Raw genomic sequence first — 27,260 nt, 5'->3', positions numbered from 1 at the left:
TTGATTAAATCAGGATTCTTTGATGACTGCTTAAGAAACAAGAAAGCCTAGTTTACATAGGTTTGAGTTGCATATTTGTGACACCCTTTGACTCTGAACAGGGTATATAAACTCAGAGGTTAGTGTTTTGTTTGGGGCTTTCACTCACTGGAAGAGTGTAGTGTGATTTGACCAGATGAGACTCTGGGTAGCTGTTGTTAAGACACCCCCCTCCCCTGCCCACCCACTTGAAAACCCAGATGTTGATGCTTCCTTGGTAACTATGTGCTGAGATGTTGGACAGAAAGCTAGAAGCCTGTCTACTGGTTTGTGTTATTTGATCTGTTGATATTTCTGCATGTAATTTCTGTTTGTATTTGCTCTGAGAGGTGCCAACATCTGCGTTTTCAAAGCTGGGTGCACTCCAGTGGCTACTCAGAGCCTCATCTGGTCAAAGCACATGGCACTCTTCCAATGAGTGAGAGCCCCTAACAAAACACTAACCTCTGAGTTTACATGCCATTTTCAGGGTCAAAGGGCATCACAACCATGTGACTCAAAACCATGTGACCTTCTTCAGGCATCACAACCATGCGACTCAAACCTATATGAACTAGACTTTCTTGTTCCTAAAGCAGGTCAATAAAGACTCCTGATTTAATCGAAGAAACAAAGGCCAGACTCATCAAAGGCACTTGACTACCTCAGTGCTCCAAAAGAAAAAACAGTAAAAAAGTCCCACCTTAATTACCATCACAATATATTACAGAGTTACATCTAGATGGAAGAATGTCTTGAAGAAGTAAAGCAAGGACTTGTAAAGTTGATTTCATCCTGTGACTAGAAACAGCAAGAAATAGAATTCTATTGAATATTTGGTCATATCCTTTCGTAGAATAAGTGGTAAGTCTTCTAGATCTTGTCATTACCATAATTACAAATAATTTACCAATATTCATTAAAAAACATGAAAAAGTAGAAAAGCTTTATAAGTACTTATAGAAGACAATTTTAATGGCTATGAAGTTATGAGATTTTGACTCCAGCACTGTCTCTGATATTCTCTATATTCTCAGAATTTTAGTTTCCTTCAAAATAATGAAGAATTTTATTAGATGGGCTTTGACATCCTTTCTAACTTTAGATCTATAATCCTAGGGTCTTTTATATATGCCTTGCCGTTCATTAACTTCATTGCAAAAAGAAGCACTAGAAATAGAAATTATGTTGGAAAATATGGTTTTGGATTGAAGAAAAAAAGATACCTGTGGATTGTAGATTTTCAAGGAACCTCATAGAAGTGTATTGTTAATTCTTTAAGGAGGGAATCTGAAGGTGAAAACATTGACTCTCATCGTAAGTAACCAAATGACCTTAAAAAAAGAAATCAACTATGTCTTAACAGATCAGAAGTGATACTTAGACATGTCCTTGACTCTTGGATTGGCTGTGTGAATCAGAGTAACTGATTGTTCAAAGGAAAGTTCAAAATAATGATCAAATTAGAAGAAAGAATAAATAGGAGGGTAAGACATTGTAGTGATTACAGCAGATCTACCTAATTTATTTAAATAAGTTACTTCCAAAATATGGGAAGGTCAAGTCATTGATTCCACAAACAAGGTATGCTATCTCTTGGTTCTGGGCATTCTCTCTGATGCTATCCTTCCTCTGCTCAGAATGCCAACCTCCATGGACTCCTTTTAGCTTCAGCTAAAATCCTGCCTTCTACAAGAAGTCTTTCCTGAACGCTCTTTTATTTTTAAATAGGGATTGAAATGGATTTTAGTTTTTTAAAATTTAAATGGTACTTTGGTTTTTTTTCCCAGTTATATTTCAAAAAAATTAGTATTCATTTTTATGAGATTTTGAGTTCCCCAACCCTTCAATTTCAATGCCTTCCCTCTGTTATTTCCTCTTTATCCCATATATACTTGTGAGCTCTTTGAGGGCAGTGAATGCCATTTGCCTGTCTCCAGCACTTAGCACAGTGCCTGGCACATAGCAGATGTTTAATAAATGTTTATTGATTGGTTAACAAGAGGAATTTTAACTTATTTGAAATACCACAAGGAAGGGGTTGAAAGAACATATAAACCACTCTAAACAGTAAACAATCTCTTTTCTATGAAAAAATTAGGAATCAGTTGTGAGGCTGGTTTAGAGTAGAAGCTGGTTATACACACACATATGTGTACATATAATACATATAGTTATACATACATACACACATATATGTATCTATATATGTATAATTTATTTTTAGCACTCTTTTCTTTTTAAATTTCAAGTTCTAAATTCTATCCTTCCCTACCACCACCACCCATACCCACTGAGAAACCAAGCAATGTAATTATGCATGTGAAATCACACAAAACATTTCCATGTTGGTCCTACTTCCAAAACAAAGCAAGAAAAGTACAGTGAAAAAAAAATTTACTCCAATTTGCACTGTTAATCAGTTCTTTCTCTGGAGGCGAATAGCATTTTTTCATCACTTGAGTGTGAAGAGTCACTGTCCCAAGTTTTAGGCTTTCCTGTGCTGCTGTTTTCAGAGCTAATTTTATGGGCCTTCAGTTTTTGGTTTTTCCAAGGTCATATGATCTTGAAAGACATGTGGTCACTGCTCTCTTGGTCTTTACCCAGGAAGGACCCCTTGAACCCTGCAGCCACAAGTTCTACCATTCTCTTTGCCTGGAACTGTGACTAGGGCACCTGCTTCCTTGTAACTGACCCCTAGCACTCCTCTCTGCCCTGAACTGTGATCCAGAACTGCATATGGGAAATAGAGTTCGCAATCAGTGCCAGCTATATCCAGTGCCAGCAGAGTCCGCCATAATCTCTTTCTGACCAATTGCTTGAACCCATTATTGTTTGTGTGCTGAGAGCTCCTGAAGCTGCTGCAGCCACTATTGCTGCCACTGCATGTGGGCTCCAGACAGGCTTCCACCCAGTATCTCAAGCTTTTTCTGCTGGCCTTCTAAATTCTCTTAGGCTGGAAAAATATCTCGCCCTGACCTTTGTTGGCTCTGCCACTCCCAAATTTGATTTGAGGCTTTATTTTAAAGTTGTTTGAAGGAGAACATGGGGAGAGTTCAGCTGGGTTGTATCTAATCTGACATCTTGGCTCCACCCCTGAATCAGCTCTTTACTTGGGGAAGGAATGTAGTATTCACACAGAAAAGTAAGGAAAAGATAACTTGGGGCCAGAGAGACCATCGATGACTTTAGGGGAGAAGAGGAGCTGGTTTTGATTGGAGATGACACTGGAGCTAGATTGCAAAAAGAGATAAGGATTCTAAGAGACTAAAGTGAGGAGGGAGTACATTTCAGACACTGTTGGTTGGTGTTGGCTGGTTCGTCTGGGGTAGGGGATGGGAATTTGGAATGGCTTGTTAGAAGTTGGTTTATAACATAAAATAGAGGAGTAGAAAAGGGTGGAAAAGCATTTGAAGAGAAATTAAATCTGTCAATGTTTGCCCTCAATGGATGACCAGCATAGGTTCTTTTTTTTTTCTTTTTTGCATTTTTTTTTATTTTTTATTTTTTTTGGAGTGGGGAAGGCAAGGCAATTGGGGTTAAGTGACTTGCTCAAGATCACACAGCTAATAAGTGTCAAGTGTCTGAGGCCAGATTTGAATCTATTATGCATTTATTTTATTTTTTGGTCATCTTCATAGTACCTCTTTGGTTCTGTATTGCAGCCCGCCCTCTTCTCTCCATTGCCTGCTTTCTGATATTAAGCTTCTTTTTTTGGAGACTGATGTTTTCCATGTCTGTAATCCATGTAATACCAGCACAATATTGACATTAAAAGGTAGTCCTTTTTTACTAGAAGAAGTTTCGAGTCATTAAAGCTTTGCAGGTTTTTTAAGGCAGTCCAGCACATTTTCTTCCTTTTGTTTTGTTCTGGGCCTAACTCATTGTCCATTTGTAATTTCTATGTATAGATGAATAGCGGCATAGAGTTAGATTTTATATATATATATATATATATATATATAAAAATATATACATATATAATATATACATATATATATGATATATACACACACACACATATACACACTCACATATATATATATATATATATATATACGTATATATATATATATATATATACACACACACACACACACACATATACGTATTAAATGATAAGCCCTAAGGTATTCATCCAACTGCATGTCGTAATTATCTCATAAACACTCTTCATCCACTTATTTTTATTATTTATTTTACCATGCAGCTGATAAGGTCAAAACCCCACCCCATCTCATGCTACTGGTAAATTTTCTTCCTTCATATATCATATGAATCCATTCTTTATATATCCTCATAATTATCTCTCTACATATCATATACCCTCATAACCTACAATTGTGTTGCCTCCAGCATTGATTTTGCTGTATGTTCATTGGATCATATGTTCATAGAATTATAATTCAGACTTACAGGATGATTCCATACAAGTCACTTAACCTCTCTCTAAAGCTCAATTTCCTTATCTTAAAAAAATGGGGAGAAATTATATTCAACTTGCTACCTCAGGATTGTCATGAAGAAAGTGCTTTAGAAATATGCTATTATTAGAATTGGACTATATTTTGGATTTCCATTTATTAAAACTCAAAATAAGAAATTGATCACCTCCAGTTTTATTCTTCCACAATTCTTCTGCTGCCAATATAAAATATGTCAAGTTCATTTGCTTTCTAAACTGGAAATGCTATTACTTATGTTGTATATTCAGGGATGTCTTACAGAGCCAAGAATTGAGTCCAGATTTTTTTTCCAGGGGGGAAGGGAGTTTCAAGTTGATTTAAAATCAAATATACACAAGTATCATAAATCTTTCTGATGGTGAATAGACAGTATTAATGTGGAACAAATATGCCTTTTGTACCCTCTCTAATCTATGCAACAAAAGACACATGGGCTGCTTTATTTCAAAATACAATACGTAATCGCTTATATCAGAATTTCAGATGCCCTTTAGCTCTAAATGCAGTGGATTTAATCAGTCTAATGGGAACCTTTGATTTAATATAGATTTTATTTTTAATATTTAAAGATGAATGAGCCATATAGCTGGATTTCTAGAGATAATGATTCATAAGAAAGCATTTTTATGCCTCTGAAGTCAATGATAGCCAGTAGGTGGCAGCATGGCAACTGGATAGGCCTCAATAATCTCTAACTCCTATTTAGGAAAAAATACTTCTGAAATTTCATAAATAGTATTAGGATATCCTATAGTAAATTTTGCAGTGTAGGAAAATATTTTTCAAAAGAACAAAAGCATGATATGGAAAAATTACAATGATAGGTCAACAAAAGCAGAATTTCAAAGGCAAAATGTATTTTTCCACACTCCCTATTACAAGAGGAGATGAAAGAGGGTTAGATGAGGGAAGGTTATCAAGTGTGTTTAACATGTGCTTTTCAGAAACATTATTAATAGGTTCAACAGAGCCTATTGTGAAATGGAAGGTAATAAAAGTAAAGGTGGTTTGTAAGAATCTAAACAAGATGTGCCCCATTGTTGAAATATCCATTTAATCCAATCTAAGCCATTAGATAAAAATTAAGGATCATTTTTATAATTGCACAACTTCAAAGCAGACTCATCATATTCAGCTTCTTGCAGGCTTTCTTTTAGTTCTACAACTCCAAATATTGTGGTGATCAAATGTGTGTGAGTAATTTTCAGCAAATACCTGAAAAAATGGTTATGTCCTTTTTATTTATACAGTCCAAACTCCATTAAAACTAAAACTATTAAAGGTTTCCAGGCCCCAATGGAATTATTTGAATTAATAATCAATAGAACAAAATCATACTACAGCAAACTATTTGAAAATCTCTGATTTAAAAACATATGTATAATAAGATTTGACCTATAAGTTTAGTAATAATACAAATGTATATAATCATGAAATGTTGAAGCACACAGCTACCCGTTACACATGTGCATTTGAGCAGATACGCACAAAACTTCTATTCCACACAAAATCACACCCAAAATATATCTCGCTTCATAGGTGATTCTGATTTTGTTACTGAGTTAACTAGTGGTTGACTTTGATTGACAGATCCTGAAATGTAGAGATAAAGATAAATCAACTGCACCAAATAATCCTTTTTAAAAAAAAACTGTTTATTTCATTACATATTACCTAATTACATGTAAGATTTGTAACAATTATTTTTAAAAAATAAGTTCCAACTTTTCTCCTTCCAATCATTGAGAAGGCAAGCAATTTGATGACAATTATGCAAGTGAGGTCATGCAAAATATATTTCCATATTAGCCACATTGCAAAAGAAAACATGAGCAAAATAAAACAATAAAGATAAAAATAGTAAAAAGAATTATGCTTCAGTCTACATTCAGAGTTTAATGAGTTCTCCCTGTGGAGGTGGATAACATTTTTCATCCTGGGTCCTTTGGAATTGTCTTGGATCAATATCTTGATGAGAGTTGCTAAGTCTTTTACAGTAGATCATCTTTTTGTTTTTTCATTTTAGACTGAAATACCAGAACTCAAGTATAGAATAGAGAAAAGAAAAAGAAACATATCATAAACTTAATTATTGACACTTAAATACAAAGTAAGAAAGGGGGGACAAACATATCATGTACACTGCAGAACATAAGAGAGGATTCAAAATATATAACAATAAATTTTCATTTCAAGAAAACCTATATGATAAGTGTTACGTGTGTTGTAGAGAGCTGTCCCTCTTTTCTTCCTTGTAAGTTTTATTTTGTTCTCTGCTATGCTCTCGTGACTTTCTTCTTTTCTCCCCTTTCTCCACCACAAAAGGCTACAATTATTTGCAGATTGATTTATGTAGGGATATATACATACACACATATATATATACACATACATAAATTTATACACACATACACATATAGACATACAATTTCTCTAACAATTCTACTTCTGATCTTTTTTATGTTTGTGAATATCTCTTATTTCATATCCTTCCTAACTCCTCTACTTTAATTCTACCTTCTACCTTGCCCTCCTATTACTTAGCCTGCCCACCCGTCTAATGATCCCATCAGTTCTTTTCCTGGGGATGAACAGCATTTTTCATCGTAAGTCTTTCAGAGTAGTCTTGGATAGTTGTATTGCTGAGAATAACTAAGTCATTCGTAGCTGATCATTTAACAATATTGCTGTTACTTAGTACACAGTACATTTCACTTTGCATCAGCTCAAGCAAGTCTTTCCAGGTTTTCCTGAGCACATCTTGCCCATCATTTCTTATAGCACAGTAGTATTCCATAGTAATCACAGACCACAATTTGGTCAGCCATTCCCCAATTGATGGGCTTCCCTTCAACTTTTAATTTTTTATCCCCAGAAAAGAGCAGCTATAAATATTTTGTACATATAGATCCTTTTCCTTTATATTTTTTAATCTCTTTTGGAATATAGTAGTGGTGTTGCTAAGTCAAAGGGTATGCATGGTTTCGTAGCCCTTGGGACATAGTTCCAAATTGCTCTACAGAAGGGTTAAATCAGATCAAAACTCCACCAATAGTACATTAATGTCTCATTTTTTCCCACATCCCCTCCCACACTTGTCATTTACTTTTTCTGTCCTATTTGCCAATCTAATAGGCATGAGTTAGTACCTCAGAATTGTTTTAATTTGCATTTCTCCAATCAATAGTGAGTTAGAACATGTTTTTTTTTTCATATAGCTATAGCTTTGATTACTTCACCTGAAAACTGATCATATCTTTTGATCATTTATCAAGTGAGGAATGGCTCTTATTTTTATAAAGTTGACTCAGTTCTCTATATATTTGAGAAATGAGGCCTTTATCAGAGAAATTTGCTTTAAACTTTTTTTCACAGTTCCTACTGCTAACTGTATTTCCCCCCATCCTATCCCCCCTCCCCATTTATTCTATTCTCTCTATCCTTTTACCGTGTCCCTCCTCAAAGGTGTTTTGCTTCTGACTACCCGTTCCCCAATCTGTCCTCCCTTCTATCACCCCCATTCTCTTATCTCCTTCTCCTCCTCCTTTCCTGTCGGTTAAGAAAGATTTCTATACCCACTTGAGTGGGTATGTCATTCCCTCTTTGAGCCAATTTTGATGAGAATAATATATGGGTGCATGTGTGTGTGTGTGTAAATATCTATATCTATATCTGTATCTACATACATACATATATACATACATCCACGAGATTCACTCACTTCCTCTCACTTCCCCCCTTTCCCTCCACTATAAAAGCTTTTTCTTGGCTCTTTTATGTGAGATGATTTACCCCATTCTATCTCTCCCTTTCTCTTTCTTCCAGTATAATCCTCTTTTGTAAATTGTATTATTTAAGTATGCTATTTCCTCCTTCTGTTAATCTGAGCGGTGTAGGTTTTTGTAAATATTCATCAATTTCCCTTAGTCTCTTTTACTGGCATATAATTGGGCAAAGTAACTCCTAATAATTGCTTCATTGGTGGTACATTCACTGTTTTTATTTTTGAAACCAGTAATTTGGTTTTCTTCCTTTTTAGAAATCAAATTAACCAACGATTTATCTATTTTATTCATTTTTTTCATAAAACCAACCAAAACTTTTGCTTTTTCTGAGATCATGGTTGTTACTCCTTGCCTTTTTACCTTCAGCTGAAGCACAATAAATTCTGATCCAACCTCTTATTTTAACTCTATGTGTACCTTTGTTTCAAGTGTGTTTCTTGTAAACAGCATATTGTTGGATTCTGTTTTCTAATTTATTCTGCTACACACTTTCATTTTATGGATGAGTTTATCCATTCATATTCATAGTTATTATTACTAACTATTCATTTCCCTCCATTCTGTTTTCTTCTGATTATCCTTCTCTCTTCTTATCCTGTCTCTTCTCTAAAATCTGTATTGTTTCTTTCCATTCCTTTCTATTATCTACCCTGCCTTTTATCACTCTTCCCCCCCTTTATCTTCTTCCTTTCCCCTCATACTTCCCTGTTGGGTAAGATTTATATTGCTAATTGTGTAGGTAGATATATATTTTTCCCTCTTTGAACCAATTTAGATGTGAATAAGGTTCAAATGTTGCTCTCTACCCCACGAACTATTTTCCCTCCACTGTAAAAGCTCTTCCTTGCATGCTTCTTTTATGTCAGATAATCTTCCCTATTCTTCCTCTCCCTTCCCTCTTCTCCCAAGGCATGCCTTTTTGTTGGCTATCCATTTTTTTAAAAAACATTTCAATATAATTGACTCATTTCTGAAGCTTCTTTCAATATAGAATCCTTCTGACTGCTGCAATGGTGATAAAATTCTTAAAAGATACATGATTTTCCCACATTTAAAGCTAAACAGGTTAACCTTATTGAGTCCCTTATTATTTTTCTCTCCATTTTTGCCTGTTTAAACGTTTTTCTCTTGAGTCTTATATATGAAAATTAACTTTTCTATTTAACTCTGGTCTTTCCATCAGGAATGATTGAAAGTCCTCTATTTCATTAAAGATTCATTTTATCCTTAAAGGGTTATACTCAGTTTTTCTGGGTATATTATTCTTGGTTGTAATAGCAGTTCTTTTGCCTTCTAGGATGTCATATTCTAAGCCTTCCACTCCTTTAATATGGTAGCTGTTAAATCTTATGTGATCTTGACTGTGGCCCCACAGTAGTTGAATGATCGCTTTCTGGCTACATGAAATATTTACTCTTTGACCTGGTAGCTCTGGAATTTGGCTATAATATTCCTGGAAGTTTTTAATTTCGGGATGTCTTTCAGGTGGTGATAGCTCCATTCCTTCAATTGCTAATTTACACTCCAGTTGTGAAATATCAAAGTAGTTTTCCTTGATAAACTTTCTTCAAATCTGACATCTTTGATCTTTCTTTGATCATGGATTTTGGGTAACATGATAATTCTTAAGTTATCTTTCCCCAATCTATTTTCCAAGTCACTTGTTTTTCCTACCAGACATTTTTCATTTTCTTCTATTTTTTTCATTCTTTTGACTTAGTTTTATTGTTTCTTGATTTCTTATGGAGTCATTATCAGTGCATTAATAGTGCAGTTCTAATATTTAAGGAATGGATTTCTTTGGTGAGGTTTTGTACCTTTTTTTCCATTTGGCCAATTGTCTTTCTAACATGTTATTTTCTTCAGTACTTTTGTGCCTCTTTTTTTCTTACCAAATTGTTATTTGTCATTTCATAATTTTTCCCTTTTTATTTCTTTACCTAATATTTCCTCTACCACTCTTATTTGAATTTGAAAAAAAATTGTTTTAACTCTTTCAAAAATTCTCATTAGGCTTATATCTAATTCACATTTTTCTTTGAGTCTTTGTTTGAGACTGTTTTGATTTCTTTGTCTTATTCTGAGTTTGTGTCTTGATCTTCCCTGTCACCATAGTAGCTTTTTATGGTCAGGTTCTTTTTTGTTGTTGCTGCTGTTTGTTCATTTTTCCACCCTATTTCTTGATTTGGAACTTTATGTTTATGTTTATCTCTGTCCCTGCAGTAGGTTAGAAGGGGCTCTGTCTTAAGCTTCAGGTTTTTTCATACTTCTGTTTTCACAGCTAGTTCCAGGGGTTTAGAAATTTTTAATGCTCCCAAGTCAGTGTGATCTCATGATAGGTATGGTCACTGAAATCTTGTTCTGCACTCCAGTCCTTACCCATGAAGATCCCTTGATCCTCTGAGATTGCAATCAATACTGATCCTCATGGCCCCTCATCCATTGTGGCCAAAAATGATACTGTCCCTCAAGGCTTCCACTCCCTCTTTCCCATCATTGCACCTTTAACTATCACCCAGAAGTCAGTTTAGATAATGGATTTACAAAATAGTATCTAATCCTGCATCACTTGCTAGCATAGGAGTACCTTGTAATCTTTTTCTGACAAGTTGTCAGGACCCCTCACTGTCTCTGGCTTTAAAGTTCTTGAAGCTGCTGTTGCTTCTGTCTCCACTACCTACTTCCACCACTAGTGTTTCATTCTTACAGGCTCTGGGCCAGCTCCCCTTCACTCCCATGTCACACATCTCTTTCTGACCTCTTATATTGTCTTGGACTGGAAGAATATGTCACTCTGACCTTTTTGTTGGCTCTGCTACTCCAAAATTTGATTGCAGGCCATTATCCTAGAGTTCTTTGAAGGAGAATGTTGGGAGAGTTCAGCTTTCTCTACTCACCCTTCTTATACCCTCCTCATACACCAATTAATTCTTATGAAGGAAATCGATGGGTATGGAAATAAAACCTTTGCCTGAACTAATAAGTACTTATGCTTAAGTATTTCCAAGGTGCTATACAAATTATTGGTATCCTAGCAAGCCAGGGAAATGCTATCAGGTGTTTAGAAGATTTAGAAGGCAAAAATTAATTCAATTTTATTTTTAAAATATATGTTGCTTTTAGGGGATATGATAACAAGGGATTTTCTACCAAAATGAGTATGCCCAGACAGACACTGTCACAGTCTAAACGCAATTAGCCAAAGTTCAATTATGTAAACAAAAAAAGGGGGATAATTTAAGGTATAAAAATAAGTTTTAGTTAATTCAAAAAGAGGTATTTGAGAAAGAAAGTGACCCAATCGATAAGTCCTTTGCGTTGGAGTGAGGAAAATGTGTATTCAACCCATCTCTGATACATACTAGCTCTGTTATCATAGGCAATTATTCTCAATGTCCTCAGAAAGCTCTCTAACACAAATTTTGAGAAAAATTACTGATTAATTAATAAAGGAAATTCTTCAGAAACACACCACACACCCAGAACAAAAAGGAAGAAAGTATTGAAGCTTAGAAGAGTTCCATGCACATAGTAGGTTCTTAAAAATATTTGATTAATGACTGAATGAACAAGTATAAAGTTCAGTGAAAGTAAATAAAAATTTGATGGAAAATCTAATATTAAAGACACTAAAATTTAACATTTTAATAATTAGGGATTTTTGGACAACTTTTAAAGTGCACTTTTTTGAAGGGGGTATGATTTAGAATTATGATTTCATTGATGTTAAGAATTCCCAATATTGAAAAATTTTCCTTAAATGCAAATTAGCAATTTGTGTTTAACTTACAGTCTTAGAGAATGGACCTCAACACTTAACAGGCAAGAGTTTGCTGAACCCAGCTCCTAGGGTGGAAAGAGTCAATTGTTAAATTTTCTATGTCAGTATTTATACTTTGGACATTGGCAAACTACAAATCAAGGCTTGATTTATTGTTCTGTTGATTGTCAAGATAAGAATGTGTTGGAGAAATGTGAATAATGTAGATTAAACTTAAAAGTATGTCATGACATTTTTTCCCCCACCAAGTGAATTGTTAAATATTTACCAGCACACTCTTAGTTTAGATTGTAATTAATTTCCCAGAATCACATAGCTGGTATCTGTCAGAGGGACCTGAAGCCAATTCTTCCTGAATACACAGTCTGTCCTTTATCCATTGTACAACGCTACCTCACTTAAAAAATGTGTAAACATGTCATTGCATATTAATCTAATCAAATGCTGGACCATATGGAACAAATGTAGGAGCTCAAGTGGACTCAAAATCTGTAGTCCTAGTGAAATTTTCTCTTCTTCAATATTGGTTACAAAATCTTGAATGTCAATTGCTAATAACTAAAAGTATGATGACAATCAATTTACTTAAGTTTTCTAGGTCTCTGTTTCCACATCTGTGAAATGAGAGACAACCATTATGTGATCTCTAAGAGTCCCTCCAACCCTAAAAATAGTCCTTTCCATTTTCTTCACTACCCAGTGATTAGAATTAGTATTACGGTCTCATAAATTCCAGTTTTCTAGCTGAGACACCTTTAATTTCCCTCTATATTAAAATATAAACTCTTTGAAGAAAGGGGCTTTTAATTGTTTTTTTTAATTGTCAGTAAACATGGACATTTCAACATATAAAGAACAACAACAACAAAAAAAGGAAAGGTATATATCCAATTTGCTTTATGCACATATATATGCCTGTAGGATATCATATACTCTGAGATTCCCGAGAATCCAAAAGTAACTCATGGGGATTCTCTCTTGGAGGAAAATGTCAACTTTGTCATTTCTTTCTGCTTCCTTTGGTTTGAAAGTTCCTTCTAATTATGGAAGGAAAATATGAAAGGAAAAGAAATTGAGATATATTGCTCAGAGTTAAACTTCTGCAAAATCTCTTGTCTTTCCTGTGGTCTTTTAATCCTCCTCAGGTCTTTGACCCTTTGCCATCCGATTTTTACTTTTATCCTCCTTTCCTTTTATCAAAATTAGAACTCTCCATTTTGCCCCCCCCCTTTTTTGAGCCTTTTTCTAGTATCTCTCTCTCTCTCTCTCTCTCTCTCTCTCTCTCTCTCTCTCTCTCTCTCTCTGTCTGTCTCTCTGTCCTCTCCATCTATCTTTTTGAAAATAATATTTTATTTATTTTGCTTATTGGAAAATTTTGGAGGAAAATGTCAGGACAGAAATTAAGGACAGAGGAAACCAGATGATTCATTGCATTTTGAACTTTGGTGAACATTGTCATTTTAAACTCTAATGACTCCAGAAATCAAATTGGATCATTTTAAAGTCTTTTTTTTTTAATTTCAGGTTTCAGTATCTTTGGTTGTCTGTTCATACAATAAATCATATTTGAATAACAGAACCTTCCTAATTTGATAATTATTTTAGCCTTGTTGCAAGTTCAACATGGCAGTAAAGAAATTAAAATGGTTGACTTCCTGTAAATCAGATCTTTGAAGGTCATTATTTTCAAGATGAAGTTGTTATTATGCCCTTGTTTTCAGTTCATCTCTAGCTTTAAATTATATTCAATAAAGATTTGTCAATTTTTTCCTTCTAAATACCCATGAACAATAAGTTAACAGACTGAACTACTAGATATTCTTAATAAATTCTTGTAGATTTGAGCATTTGTTGTTGTGCAATCATTTTTCAGTCATTTCTGACTTTTTGTGACTCCTTTTAGTGTTTTCTTCTCAAATACACTAAGGTGTTTTGCCATTTCCTGCTCTAGCTCATTTTATACATGAGGAAACTTAGGCAAACAGGGTTAAGTGACTTTCTCAAGGTCACATAGCTAGGAAGTATCTGAGGCCAGATTTGAACTTAGGAGGAGGAGTAATGCCAACTCTAGGCCCAGCACTCTATCCACTGTGCCTTCGAGCTGCTTGTAGCTGAATTACTTTAAGCTATCATTTGGCTTCATCTGTGTAATAAGAGGTTCTACAATCAGATTTTTTAAAAAAGGGTTTCCTCCCATACTTTTCTACTTGTTGAAAGCTTTTCCTTTCTTCCAAGGTCAGCTTGGCTCTGGCCTCTTCCATGAAATCCTAAACACCCATACTTTCTCTGTTACCTCCCTTCTCAAATCTTTCATCTCATTCTGTTAATATATCTTCTGTATACTTCAATTAAAATTTGTATCAGAGTTTACTTGTTTATGATTTTTAATAAATAACAATTAAATTGTACTTTAAGGTTTACAAAACACTTTATTCTCTCCCTGTGATACAACAATACTTTGGAGTAAATATTTTTGGTATTATTGTCCACATTTTGAAGATAATGGAACTAAGGCCAAAGGATGCCATATCGTTTTAAATTTAAGAGTCCATAGCTGTAACACTATTAGTGTAAGGAACTTCCAGAGAGGAAATTCCTTTCTGACAATTAAACTTGGGGTTTTAGAAAATTACTTGAGACTCTTGTCTTGGGTCATAAAGCCAGTATGCATCAAAGGAAAGACTTGAACTCATTCTTCCTTGGTGTAAGGACAACTCTTATTCCAAGAGGATCATCCTACCACTTCTCAGGTTATACAATTAGAAAATGTCAGAAGTGAGATTTGATATCAGGTGTCTCTAAAACAATGTCTCACATTGTTATCATGATGCCCTGCTGCCTCTCCTTGAATATTAGAAGTTCATTAAAGGCAAGAACTGAATCTTGCTTTATCATTTTTTCCCTAGGAGACAACATGGTGAAGACTAAATATATGTTCGAGTTTTAAAATATATGTGGGTAGTATGATATTTATGGGGAGGAGAGGCAAGTAAGTGTTTAAACTGTGGTGCTCAAAGTAAAGTAACATTAAACAATCCAGATCATTCATAGATGACAAGGCTTGGGAAGACTAGAGTTCCTGTTTGTTTGCTGTGATGAAAACAGCATAACAAAACATTAGTTCCTGGCTACATAAAGTGGAAGAAGTAGCAAATATTGGAATGAATTGTCCCTCCCTCCCCACCAGCATTAAATGGAAGTAAGCAACATCATCAATATCTTTATGAATTTAATTGCACAAATATTTATTGAGCTTGCTATGTGTACTACACTATGCTAAGCACTGAGCATACAAAGACCGAAATGAAAACCAATCTTTCCTCTCAAGAAGCCTACATTTCCTGGGGGAATACAAAGTATAAACAGATAAACAAAGAGAAGACACAAAAAAACCATGAAATACTACTAAAATGAGCTGTTATTATAGATGAGTAGGGCAAAGAAAAAGGTATTTGACCTTTACCTTCTAACAATCCATCAAGTCCCCCTTCCCCCCCACCTCGTGCTAATTTCCTTCCAAAGACATCAGCTGAGTTTGGATGGAACTCTCTCCACAGGAAATTTCAGCTACGTTATGCTTATGGAAGTGGTTTTTCTTCCTAGCTTCTCCTCTCCCAATATTATTTAGGTAGAGAAGGACTGAGATTGAAATAGGTTAGGTTGCATTGTTTTTGATTTTTCAGTGCTAATAATATTTGTGAGCAGTGCAATTTGACATTGGAATTTTCTTCAGATTTTTAGCAAGCACCGCGCCCTTAATGAACCAATACATCCTAATTGCTTTGAATAAGCCTGAATGGTCTGTTAGCTCATTGATCTGCTAATTAAAAATTCTTGAAACAGGACGTGCCATGGTAGTTTAACAGGGCTAGTTTAGCAGTTTCCTTATCACAGACTTACTGTATCCATTGCAGGGAATACAGACAACAAAAACAAAGCAACTTATAGGACAACTTTAAACTTTTGAAAAATTGTGGGGCTGGCATGTTAAAAGAGATTAAAATGAATAGGTTGAAAGACTTCCCATCAGCTGCAACCTATCAGTAAAGAGACTAAAAGAAACTTGCAAGCTCAAACCAAAATCCTGTAATATTATTTGAGTTTGTCTTTTTTCTTCTTATCCCAGATATTATTCTCTCACAAGTTTAGGTGCTTTTATATGATTTAAATGTTGAGAAGGGTTGTCTTCATGCTGGGTGCAACCATTATGTTTGCAGAAAATATTCATTAGAACTAGATGTATTATGTGCAAAAGAGAGAAAAAAAATCCTCTATTTTCTGTAAGCCTGAAGTGACAATGTGTTTGGTCATTTTGCAAGAAACTCTTTGCCCTTTTGGATGGCCTTTTGTAAATCGACCTGATCAAATATTAATGCAAATTGCATTGTCAGGTTTTGTGACTTTTCTACAGTTATCATTCAGTTCTACCTCAGACTTACTAAGATATCTCTCTTTTTCTCCTGTCCTTTTTTAAAGTATTTTAAATCACTAATGGATTTTCAGCTAACCTCTGGCTTCAGTCCTGGTCAGTTGACTTCAGTATTGCTTGGGTATGCAGGGAGCTGATAAGTACTGTGGTTCATTTTCCTCTCAGCCTGACAGACTTTAAGAAAAAGGAGATGAGTGGTGGTGGTGGGGAGCCCTCAGACTAGTAATTACCTTTGCCTGAGATGAAGTTAGTCAAATTCTTTTGATTGCTTCCTAACTTTGGTCCAATGTAATGAAATATGTCTGATTTCAAATGCGGGTGGGAATAGGAAATGGTTTCCTTGTCATTTTTAATGCTATTTCATGGTATTCTTTCAAAATACATTTCATCATTCAGCATTATCAGTTTGATTATATACATATATGTATATATATGCACATATATATATATACACATGTATATATAAATATGTGTGTGTGTGTGTAAAATTAAAAGGCATATCTTTGCCTAATTAAAGATTCCTTACCACATCAAATGATAGTCCCTAACATTCCCAGTGTCACAGTTTCATATTACATTTTAATTTGTTGGTTCAACACAATGAACAGTGTACCCTGGCATATAAAGTATTAGCCGTCATGACTCAGTAGGCTAACAGAGCTTTTGTTGAAAGGGGAAGTCATTAATGAAAAGAAAGGGAACGAGTTACTCCTCATGGGTCGTATTAATAGCTAAGTTTCTCATGCAAGAGGGAAATAAGGATTTTTTTTTCACAATGCTCTATTCAACTGGCTTATTTAAAAAAAAAGGATTCATAGAAATATTGCTCCTACTTGGGGAAAGAAATATCATAAAGCCACAGTCTCAGGTATGTGTTTTTGTTTTTTTTTTAAGATCTCAAAATGGAATGATGGAGGTGCTTTCAACATCATTAATTAATAAATTAATTAGACACACTCATTAAGAACCTACTGTATGCCAGAAACCACTGAAAACATACACACACACACACACACCGCAATCTATTCCCTCAAGGATCTTACTTTTTATTACATTCTATTTCTTGTGTTCTATGTAAATTGGATTCCCAACCATAGAACCCAGGATGCATATATACAAGATGGATTGCTAGGCTGGTATCCAAAATAAAAGGATTCTAGGACAACTCAATCACTCTTGTTCTCTAATTTGAACTCTTTGATTTCCTTTGCAGGATTTATCTACCCAAGTATATCAAACTCCCACACAAACTAAGTCAGTCAACAATGCTTATTGATTACCCATAGGGTGCATAGCATTACACCAGGCAATTCTTTAGGGAAACAGATTAAACAAAAAAGAGCAAAATAAGTGGTCTTTTTTCTTATGAGAGCCCTGAATATTTAAAGTCTTATTTTGGGGCTCAGACAAGAATTTTTTTAATTAATATGAAATCTTTAAAAAGTAGAATAGATTTGAGATGGTATGCTTATAAACTGGGACTAATAAAACAGATATCAGAAAGTTCCATGCCTTGGTTCCATGCACATAGAAGGCGGTAAATAATTTTCTGTTAACTATATTTTGTGTCTGTGAACTATCTTCTATGTTATAACCTCAGTGTAGCATTGAGACTGAGTTAACCTCCGCCAAGGAGGCATCATTAGAATGGTAGAAACAATGTTGAATTAAAAGTGTGAAAATCAAAGTACTTGATATTCAAAGCCTTAAAAATCAAAGCATCACTCCCTGTTCCACCCCTGTGTGACCTTGGGTCATAACATTTCTGAACCTGTTTCCTCATATGCAAAATGCAATTAACACTTATAACACCTATCTTCGGGTTGTTAGAAGGAAATAATTCAGTAAACCTTAAATTACTATAAATATGAATTGTTTTATTATCTTTTTTCTCAGATTTTTCAATGAAGTTAAAATAGAAACAGTCTTGGGAGAAGTTGCTATTCTGCTATTATTTATTTACATTTAATGTTCCATAAACTGCTGCAAAGGTATATAAAATAGCTTTTTGTTTTTTTAAAAGTATTAGGATGGAAGCTGATCTTTTATAGGCAGCCTGAAAGCTTCCTTGCTAGAGTTGTAGCCCAGACAGGAAAACAGAGATGAGATACATTCCTCATATTGTTCCCATATGTTTTTACTCTCTTCAGCTTTGCCAATATATTTAGAAAACTTTTCATCCTATATAGTTTAGAGTTTTTAGTATTCTTCCATATATTAAAATATTTTTCTTAAGTTTTTAATTGATTAATGCTATATCTAGATAACTGTGGTCAACAGGTCTCTGTGATAACCATCTGATTTTAGTATTGTTTTTTAATGGATTTCTCCAGGATATTTTGGGGTGTGTATTTGTAATATGAAAATTTCCTATGCATTCATGAAAGGGAATGAGCTGCTGGTGTACAATTTTAGTCACTAGGTCATGGCTTGTTAGGTGCTCTATTTTTTATAGTCTACGGTGCTGTGATGAACATTTCCAACCATTGACTTGTATAACCTACATTGATCACTAAGGCAAGGTTCCTTAACTATGTAACCTTTCTGTTATATGTTGGTTGATGACATGGGTCTGAATTACCGTCAAAGAGGCCTATGTTCCCACAAACAAATACACATGACTCCACCATTCACTAGATTATTTTTGCTGATTTATTGTGGACTGAACTCTTACAGATTTTGCCCATGGAGAGCCTTTTGATTCGACATTTGAATCATAACTATTTCATAGGCTCCTTCTTGAACTATATCATCTTCTGTTACATTTTCCAAAGACACCAATGTGTAACTATTATGTCATTTTTGTTCAGTTTAGATTGTTGACCTTTTGGGACCATATTCCAAGAATGTCTATCAATTCTCTTCCTTTTGGGCAAAATATTAATGTTCTTACTATCATTTGCTTAGGGTAATGGATACTGAGATTCATTAATATTGTATAAGTTGTTTTTAATATTATTTTTATTGAGATTATGTCTCTCTATCTCACCTAATCTACAAGTGCAGCCTGATCTCATAGGCCTGATGTCAGTACTGACTGGCACAGAAGTTTTAACCTATTGTATTTCTCTAACTTGAGCAGATTTGCCTCTCCTTAGCCTGGTGACCCTCCATTACTTGGCGCTCACCATATTGGTGTCAGAATTTGTGTGGACACCCAGTCAGCTTTAGCCCTTATATAACCCAGAACTTTTAAATCCAAACCATCCTCCCCTGCATCAGGGACTAAAGGCTTGTGCTAGGATACTTTTCACATCTGTTGTGGTCCATTTTACAGTACTAAATAGTCCATTTTATAGGACTTTCTTCATAGTTGGTACTTAGAATTGTTTTTTTCTACCAGACCAACAAGTCTGCATTTCATCAATCACTGGGCTTTTGAAACCTCACTTTTTTCCTCGCATGTTTCATAAAGTAAATCACTTTTTCTCATACATGTTTTATAAAGTAAAATAAAGTAAAAAATACTTTTATACAGTAAAGTAAATTTATAAAGTAAATTATAAAGCAAAAAATCTTTATAAATGTTTACCAAACACCTACAGGGCCTAACATTGTTGTAGACAGTGTATGTATATCCAGAGATTAAAATAAAATACTCCTGGTCCTTGAGATTACATTCAATCAGATTAACTAGAAGGAAGGTAGTGAACATTAGTACTCTTCCTATTTTCTCTTAGCTGGCTGTTATCTATGAAGTCTGATATCTAGCCCTACTTCTAGTGCTAAAGTTAACATCTATTGTAATGAGGATAAAAATGGTGCTTTGCTTAGATGTAATTATCTTCTATTTTTGATTTAAGGTTTGGGGAAAAGTTATTTAAAGAAAAGGAGAAACCTAGGGAATATCATCCATCATCTTCATTCTAATATGCTATGGTTGATTAGCTTATTAAAGTATCATGTTCATTTTCCTGTTGTGAGTGTTAAAAGGAAATAAAGTCTATCCTTAACTAATGGTAAAAAAAATCTTAATGTGTCATAATGTAGACTTTAAGGCCCCTGTTCCAGTATTCATTCTTTTTTCATTCATTCATTTATTCAATAGAGTTGTATTAAGTGCCTGTTATATGCCAGCCACTGTGTGCAACATATCATGATATCAAAGGGAACATATGTTTTTCTTCCTTCCTACTCAATTATTTAATTTTTTATGAATTAAATTTAAAAAATTTAATAAATAAATTTATTTAATCTCCTTACTATCTTTTGGGCATCTTATTGTCATAAGTTCTTTTTGTTAAAATTTGAATAATAGTTAATGCCTAACATTTATATAGCATTTGCTATAAGCCAGGAACTATACTAAGCATTTTATAATTTTTATGTCATTTGATCTTCACAACAACCTAAGGAGGTAGGTGTTATTGTTGTCATCATTTTACAGAAAAGGAAACTAAGGTAAACAGGTTAAGTGATTTGCTCAGTCACATACCTAGTAAGTGTATGGGACCAGATTTGATCTCAAGTCTTTCTGATACCTGAGACACTGTCTTACCTAGCTGCCTTGGAAATAAAATTTATCACAGAAATTTGTTGCAAAGATTTGCCCCTGATTTACCTATTCTCTCTTTAATTTTAACTACATTGGTTTTGTTTGTACAATTTGTTTGTGATCACATTCACCATTGTATCTTCTGTGATACTCAGTCCCTTATTGGTCATGAACTATTTACTTGCAGCTCTGAAAGTTAATTTATTGCTTTCTGTTTTCATTTGTTTATGATGTCACTGTTTATGTTTTCTTGTTTCACACTTTCATGAGCATGTTTGGAACTCAACCTTAAATACGGTGTGATATGCCATTTTGTAACTATTTTCTGCCAGACTGCTTTCTAGTTTTTCCAGAAGGTTTTTCTTCCCCAGATAGTAAGTTTTCATCCTAGACGTCAGGGTCTTTGTGCTTATCAAACACTAGGATTCTTTTTTCATTTGCTTCTGTATGTTCCATACTTAACTTGTTGTATCAATCAATCTTTTTTCTTAACTAGTACCGAATAGTTTTGATGATTAGAATAATGTGGTTTTTGCTCTTGTTATTTGATGTTTCCCCAATATTGAATGAACTCTGCATCCTTGGTATGTATCCAACCTGATTGTAGTGTATATATAATCTTTGTGATACATTATGTAGCCTCTTAGGTAATACTTAATTTTTTCAGTATTCATCAGGAATATTGCTCTATAGTTTTCTTTCTCTCTTTTGACTCTCCTTGGCTTAGGTATTAAGATTATATTGACCATGGGTTTTTCAAAGACTGTTCTTGAAGAATGCAACTTCTGGTCCATCCTACCCAGCTACAAAAACACTGAGCTCTGGTCTGCTGTTATCCAAAGAATCACAGAATCATAGATATAGAACAGGAAGAGATCTTTGATGCCATCTAGTCCAACTTACTCATTTTTCAGATAATGAGAGAAAAAAGTGGAGTGCATATCCCAAAAGTAATGCAAATGACAATAGACCCCAGTTCCTCTGACTCCAAAGCATGTATATTTTGCAACCTAACACATTTGCCTCTCAAAAAAAATACTAAGCTTGTAGAAGGTCATGATAAGGGACAACCTCCAGATGATTCAATTCTTGAAGACAGTGTTCTAGGGTTTGGAGATCTCTGCTGGTAAGGAAGTACATCTATAATTGGTAGATGAAATTATAGGTCCCTGAAGGGAAATATGGCATACTTAGTTTAATTTGGAAGTAGTTGGTTTGTTTTCTATCAGTGATATGTACAATTGTTCATTCTTTTCATATCCTTTCTTCTCTTCTTTCCTACTTTTCTTCTTCATCACCCTCAAAACAAAGGAAAAACAAAAGATAATATAGAGAAAAATATGAGATAGAAGCAAAGGATTTTTGGACTGAAAGGTACCTTAGAAATTATATAGTACAACCTGCTCATTTTATAGGTGAGAGAAGAGAAGGTCATTGAGGTTAAACTTGCCCAAGTCTACATAACTAGTTAGCAGGAAATCTTGGACTGGTATCTAAGCCTCCTGGATCTTGATCCATGCAGGGCTCTCTGTCCTGGCTGATGTTCTGTCCTAGAAGTTCACAGAAAGGAATACAAACAGAATAAAAAAGGAAAACCCCTCACACATTTTCATAGAGATATTCTAACTCTGACATCAGTTGTGAGGACCTGTGTTAATACCACAAAATATCATCTGTCCTTTAAAGACATGACTATCTTCGGTTGAAATGAGAGACAAAGGAAATGAGTGCCTCCCTGTTTCTGCAATTAGTTCCAGATACTGAGGGGCTGAAATATATTGAAGTGTCACTCATTGCTGATACTGGTGCATCAGAATGTCGATGCTAGTGCTTAAGTCCTGCTCTCAAAAATAATGAGGAGTCTGTTTGCTCTAACCTGCCTGGTGGAGAGGTGCTAGTGCTCTTTTCTGAATAATGAAGCTCAAACCAAGAATAATTACCGCCCTGCTGTTGCTACATGTTAACTTCACCATTATTTCCTTTCCTGTTGCTCCCCTGATGACTTTTCTCATATTCCTCTGTTCTAAATTTTGGAAGACCAGAAATTTACAAAGTACTGTCAAGTACAGTAAACGGAGAGAAGGTCATGCTTAAATCTTACAAAAGTCCATTTCTTCTTTAGCTCCACATTCACAGAGCTAAAGCTGATGAAATTCATCAAGAATATTTTATATTGGCATGTGGGCAGTGGACTGGATCTGGAGTCAGGAATATTTGAGTTTAAATCTGGACTGACACACTTATCAGGCATATGATCCTAGGCAAGGCACTTAACTTCTCTCAGTCTTAGTTTCCTCATCTGTAAAACAGGAATAATAATGGTAATTATTACCCTACAGGTATTTTGTGAAAGTAAAATTAAATTATATTTTTAAACTGCTTTGCAAACCTCAAAGCACCAAATGAATGCTAAGAATTATTCTTAACTTGAGATTTATGAATTTGCTTTTAAAACATATCTTAATAACTGTTTTTAACATAATTATTTTTATAATATCATATATTTTATGCAATAAAAATAATATTTTGAAAAGTAGTACCATAGACTTCACGAACTACCAAAGATGTCGATGACAAAAAGAAAAAAAAATGGTAAAGAGCCTCTATTATAGGAGAATACAGTCAATTGCACTCTTCAAGTCGTGTTCAAGTGGTTCGATAGTTATTGACAGTGGCAGCAAGGAGAACTGTTGCAGGATTTATGAGTGCTGGTTTACTGGAATAGTGTCTATTTAAGAATGAGATTATACTTGAGATAGTGCTTTATCATTGACATTGTTCATCACTTTCTTTTCTGAGATTTTTCTTTCCTCTCTAATTTTTCATGACCCTTCTCTCTCAAAATTTCATGACTCTTCTCTACTCCAACCTGTATGATCACTTCTTAGCGTCTCATGTATATCTTATACTATTCATCCAGGGCATGATGACAAACTATGAATGGGCCTCAAGGCTTTGCCCTGGGGCCCCTTTTCCCTTTGATCTATACTATTTCTCTTAGTGACCTTGTCTGCTCCCGTGTGTTCAATTATAATTTTCATGCATATTATCTTTTTATATATTCCTAATCTCTCTTGCTTCAAATAAATATCTGCATTTTTGACATCTTGAATTAAATGCCCCAATGCATCCAAAATGAAAGTCACCATCTTTCCCCCAAACACTGTCATTATGATTCTACCCTCTTCTCATTCTTTTGCAGTTAAGAGTTTGACCATCCTCCCAAACATCAGTGCCATCCTCAACTCCTCACTTGTACTCATCCAATATGTTCAATCCGTTGTCAAATTTTACCATTTCTACCTCCACTACATCTCTCAGATACACTTCCTTCTCTATAATCACACAATTAGTTGTCAGGCCAACTTCACCTCTCACTTGAAACATTTCAATAGCCTATTAGTCTCCTTGCCTCAACTCTCTCTCATATTTAATCTATTATTAACAGAGATGCCAAGATGATTTTTCTTTAAGTGCAGACCTGACACTGTCATCCCCTCCCCTCATTCAATAAATTCCAGTGGCTCCCTATTCCCTCCATCATCCAATGAAAAATTTCTCTTTGGCTTTTATAAAGACCTTTAAAGTATGGGCACTTTCTAACTTTCCAGTACTCTGTGCATTCTATCATCAAATAATACTGATCTTCTTCCTGTTCCTCACACACAACACTTCATCTCCAGACATGGTAACTTTTTACTAGATATACCCCATGCCTGAAATCATGCCTTTAACTCCTGACTACTTTGGCTTCCTTTAACACTCATCTCATATACCAACCTCCAGCAGTTGGCATTTCCAAGTTTCTCCTGACCTCTAATGCCTTCCCTGTGAGATTGCTTCACACACACACACACACACACACACACACACACTTTACATGTTGTTTTCATCATTTGAATGTGAGCTTCCTGAGAGCAGAAAATATATTTTTGCTTTTTTTCATATCCCTGACACTTAGCATGGTGTCAACCATATAGCAATTGCTTAACAAGTCCCTATTAAATTAATAGACTAGATAATCTTACCAAAGTAATTTAGCAATGGTTAAATTACTCTCTACTTGCTATAAGTTAGTTACTACCAATCTGTTATGATGGCTCAAAATCCCTACCATAAGCATTGATTTTTTTCTAGGTTAAAATATTATTCCCTTTGAAAATATAAAAAAATACTTTAACAAACTCTGCCATTAAAGCACTATCATTCTTTAACACCCCACAGTAAAATGGTTTATCAGGTAATCTTTCCAATGTAATATTTAATTGTAAATAGGTTTTTAAAGTAGGAAGAATGAGGTCCATATCAAGGGGGATGAGGATTGGTTTAAAGTCTAAGTAACCAGGGACCATTTTACTTCAATGGATTGATGTTTTCATTAATGTGGGTACTCTCCCCAACATATAGATAACAACTAATCTTCTTGACCATGTTCTCTCTTGAACCATTGTTACTCTGTCTACCTAACATGCTTGCAGTATTCTCCTAGTTCTCTTCATATTTAGAATGTACCAATGGAGCTTCCTATCAAAGATGCCTTGCTGTCCCTAGAGAGCAAGCCTATTTTTTTCAAGCCATACCTTCTCTCATGACATCCTTTATGTTGCTTCCTCTGCACAATTTTTTATAGTGTGTTGTGGTCTCCTAACATCCACTATATGTCTTTCTCTTTCCTTTTATGTATCCTTCAACTTTAATACTTTGGAAAATGTAATGTTCCATGACATAGAGATATCAGAGAATCATAGAAATAGCTGGTGATGATCATCTACAAACTATTTTGTAACTGTGGAAACTGAGGCCTAGAAGAGTAAAAAATAAATTGTTCAAGGTCACACAGTATATAAGTGGCATAATCAGAACTGAAACCCAGGTGACATTTCTGTTACTGCACATTGTCTTTTATTTAATTTTTTGGAAGAGTTTTCTGCCAGTAGTGCAGAGAGCCAATTGCAGTAGAGGAAAACTGGAAGAATCCACTAAAGATTCTATCATGACAATATAATATAAATCTTTCATGAAGGTCTGAATTGGTAGTAGAGATGAGTGGAAGTGGAAGATATGACAGAAATTACAGAAGTAGAATTGGCAACCCTTGGGAATATGTATCTGAAGAAGCAGTAGACAGTTGATGAAGAGGGGAGGTCAAACTATACTGAAGATAAGCAATACTTAATGCTCAGACTTGTAATGGGGATTACTGAGTACGTTGATTGATTAGTTGTATTACACCAAGATTTCTCCTGGGTTGGTATTTTGCCAACATTTCTAATATCTGTTATACAATTGGAATATTTTTGAGATGGAAAACAGATATTTACCAATACATTGACAAGTTACTGGGGTGACTTTCCATCATTTATATAATAATAAATGTTTTCTGGAATTTAATTATAATTGTTTTCTGGATGTTATGGTTTTTTTTCTTGATTTATATTTGAAACTATATAATCAGATATAACATTCTAAAAAGTAGATACAGAAATATAGAATTTTATATTAGTTTTTTAGCATCAGTATTAGTTTTCTTTAAATTCCATTTATCTAAGACACAGTGACTCCTGAATTGGAATATAGAGTATTTGGTAGCTTTAATACTAGAAAAACCTGAGATATAAGTAAATAGAAAAGATGAAACCAAAGGGGGATTTTTTCTATGGGAAGCTTTAAAAGCATGGGAAGAAATACCCTTTTGAAGACTTAACATTTAAATAAAATGATGTGGAGTAACTCTCGCTGTCCTTATAATCTTCTGACAAGCTTGACAAGGAAAAGTCATGCAGCTTAGAGAACCCCTTCTACACCTAGCTATAGGGTTTGTGCTTATGCATTTGACATGTGTGACATGGGTAGTTCTATCAGAGGTAAAGCAGAAAAGGACACATTCAGTTTGAAGCTTAAATGACTTAGCAGAAATTATTTCATAACTTAAAAAAAGAAATGGAAAGCATCTGCATGAATGAAATTCTAAAATAAGGAATAGAACATTGTATATCATAGTAACCATTAAAATATATATATGTTTATACACATATATACATACATGCACATATTTTTGTTGTATCATCTTTATCCATTATAAAGTGAATAAAAAAGAAAAACACCCAGTGCTCCAACCTAGCAAGAGATATAGTATGGGTTCTCCAAGGTTATTATAGATATTTTCCCCACCTGAATGTAAAAACAAATTTTATCATTTGCCAATTAAAATTCTATTCCTTCCCCCCAACAAAAACAGTTTGATATAGGTTATATTTTTACAATCATGCAAAACACATTTCCCTAT

This window comes from Trichosurus vulpecula, chromosome 9 (assembly GCF_011100635.1).
Source record: "Trichosurus vulpecula isolate mTriVul1 chromosome 9, mTriVul1.pri, whole genome shotgun sequence".
Taxonomy (NCBI): Eukaryota; Metazoa; Chordata; class Mammalia; order Diprotodontia; family Phalangeridae; genus Trichosurus; species Trichosurus vulpecula.
This window is presented reverse-complemented; position numbering follows the sequence as displayed.